Genomic DNA, 2931 nt, shown 5'->3' with positions numbered 1-2931 from the left:
CACAGTCAAACTCCTAGCAATATGACAATCAAAAATGGGTGGAAGACCTAAATAGACATTTCTCCAAAGAAGACATACAGATAGCTAAAAGCACATGAAAAGATGCTCAACATCTTTAATTCTTACAGAAATGCAAATCAATTCTACAATGAGGTATCACCTCACACCAGTCAGAATGGCCATCATCCAGAAACCTATAAATAATAAATGCTGGAAAGGGTGTGGAGAAAAGGAAACCCTCTTACACTGTTGGTAGGAATGTGAATTGGTGCAGCATCTATGGAGACAGTATGGAGGTTCCCTTAAAAAAAGAAAAAAGAATATAGAGCTACTATGTCATCCAGTAATCCTACTCCTGGATGTTTATCTGAAGAAAATCATAATTCAGAAAGATTAGCACAGCCCTATTTATAGAACATGGAAACAACCTAAATGTCCATTGATGGAAGAATAGAAGAAGATGCAGGACACATGCACAGCAGAGTGTTACTCAGCCATAAAGAAGAATGGAATCATGCCATCTGCAGCAATACAGATGGAAGTCAGTGAGACTCAAAAAGACAAATATCATATGATATTGCTTATGTGTGGAATCTAAAAGAAAGGATACAAACGAACTTATTTACAAACCAGAAGCAGAGTCAGGAATGACATTCATGGTTAACAGGGGATAAGGGTGGGGAAGGATAAACTGGGAGACTGGGATTGACATATACACACTACTATATATAAAATAGGTAGCTAATAAGAACCTGCTGCATATCACAGGGAACTCTATTCAATACTGTGTAATCACCTATATGGGAATCTAAAAAATAATGGCTGTATAACTAATCCACTTTGTTGTACAGCAGAAACTCATACAACACAGTAAATCAACTATACTGCAATAAAAATTGATTTTATAAAAAGATGATCACACATTTTCATACTAAAGGTCTATTTACCTTAATGCCTGTTAACTAATACAACATAAATGGCTTTTAATGAAAAATTACAAGGTATGTCAGAAAGCAAAAAAAGAAAAGAAAAAAAAGAAAACCCAAAGTCTGAAGAGAAAAAGAAGCATCAGAACCAGACTCAGATGTTGGAATTATTAAAACAATAATTTAAAATATCTATGTTTAATATTTTAGGGGTGCTAATGGAAAAAGTACACAACCATCAAGAACAGATGGTAAATATAAGTAGAGAGATGAAAACTTATGTGATAGGTAGATATGTATAATGAAATCACTTTACTGTACAACTGAAAGTATCATGACATTGTAAAAAACTATACCTCAAAAAAAAGAAAGAAAATAATATTGAGACACATGCCCGTGTTTACAAAACAAGGGAAACCAAGAAGTGTCTATATTTTCCAACACATTTACACACAACTCTTACACATAATGGGAAAAATTAAAATCAATAGTTACAGAAAAAGAACTGCTGGAAATCAAAAACACTAACAGAAATGAAGAATGCCTTTGATGGGTTCATTAGTAGACTTGGCACTGTCCAGGAAAGATTCACCGAGCTGAAGATAGGTCAATAAAGACTTTCCAAACTGAAATGCAAAGACTAAGAGGAATAAAAATGAAGAGAACAGAACATTCATGAATTGTGAGATGATTTCAAAAGGTATAATATTGTTGGAGAAGACTCTTGAGAGTCCCTTGGACTGCAAGGAGATCCAATCAGTCCATCCTAAAGGAGATCAGTCCTGGGTGCTCATTGGAAGGACTGATGTTGAAGCTGAAACTCCAATACTTTGCCCACCTGATACGAAGAACTGACTCATTGGAAAAGACCCTGATGCTGGGAAAGATTGAGGGCAGGAGAAGGGGTCGACAAAGGATGAGGTGGCTGGATGGCATCACCAACACAATGGACATGGGTTTGGGTAAACTCTGGGAGTTGGTGATGGACAGGGAAGCCTGGCGTGCTGCAGTCCATGGGGTCGCAAAGAGTCAGACATGACTGAGCAACTGAACTGAACTGAATTAGAAGGAGATGAGACACAATGCAACAGAAGAAACAAGTGAGGTAACAATAGCCAAGAACTTCCCAACAGTAAAGGAAAGTACAAAACCACAGATCTGGGAAGCTCAGAGAACACAAAGCAGAATAAGAAGCAAGCAAACACTGCTTGCTTCAACAGCATGCATACAAACATGGCAATGGTACAGAGAAGACAAGCAAGGCTCCTGTGTGTGGATGGTGCACAGATCCAGGAAGAGTTCCATACATTTTTGTGACTATAGTTAATAATGCACGTGTACGTGCTCAGTCATGCAGTTGTGTCCTACTCTTTGTGACCCTGTGGACAGAGGCTCCTCTGTCCATGGAATTCCCCAGGCAAGAATATTGGGAGTGGGCTGCCATTTCCTTCTCCATTGAACCCTTGTCTCTTGCATTTCCTGTATTGGCAGGCAGATTCTTTACCACCTGGGAAGCCCATAGTTAATAATACTGTGCTGCATATTGGAAAGTTGCTCAGAGAGTACATTTTTAAAGTTCTCATCAATAAGAAAAAGAAATAATAACTCTGTAACTGTGTGTGGTGATGGATGTTAACTAGATTTACTGTAATGATCATTTTGCAATATATACAAATATTGAACCATTACATTGTATACCTGAAACTAATATGATGTCATATATCAATTCCACCTCAATTAAAAATGAAAAAATCAAATGAATGTATCTAGGTAAATCATATTCAAACTTCAGTAAACCAAAGACAAGAGAAAGTCTTGAAAGCAAGAGATTTGGGTTTCAACAAAAATAGGTAGAGTCCTAGCTGTCCAGCTTACTAGTTAATCATTACTGGACTTTACCTCTTTTAAACATTGCTGGTTTTCTCCTTTATATAAAAGGAGAAATGGTTCATGTAAAAATACTTTTTTATAGGTATTGCTTTCTTTTTTATATAAATGAAGAGCA

General features: G+C 36.7%; 1 non-coding gene across 1 annotated transcript; it reads left to right on the top strand.

Moving 5' to 3' along the window:
* The first annotated feature begins 2134 nt into the window (after positions 1 to 2134).
* Positions 2135 to 2237, top strand: LOC129645138 (U6 spliceosomal RNA). The gene has a single exon (XR_008711228.1). It is a non-coding gene; the product is annotated as a U6 spliceosomal RNA (small nuclear RNA).
* Positions 2238 to 2931: the final 694 nt, after the last annotated feature.

The sequence above is a fragment of the Bubalus kerabau genome, chromosome 2, assembly GCF_029407905.1.
Source record: "Bubalus kerabau isolate K-KA32 ecotype Philippines breed swamp buffalo chromosome 2, PCC_UOA_SB_1v2, whole genome shotgun sequence".
Taxonomy (NCBI): domain Eukaryota; kingdom Metazoa; phylum Chordata; class Mammalia; order Artiodactyla; family Bovidae; genus Bubalus; species Bubalus kerabau.
Note: the sequence above shows the minus strand (reverse complement) of the source record. Positions and strands in the feature narration are given on the sequence as shown.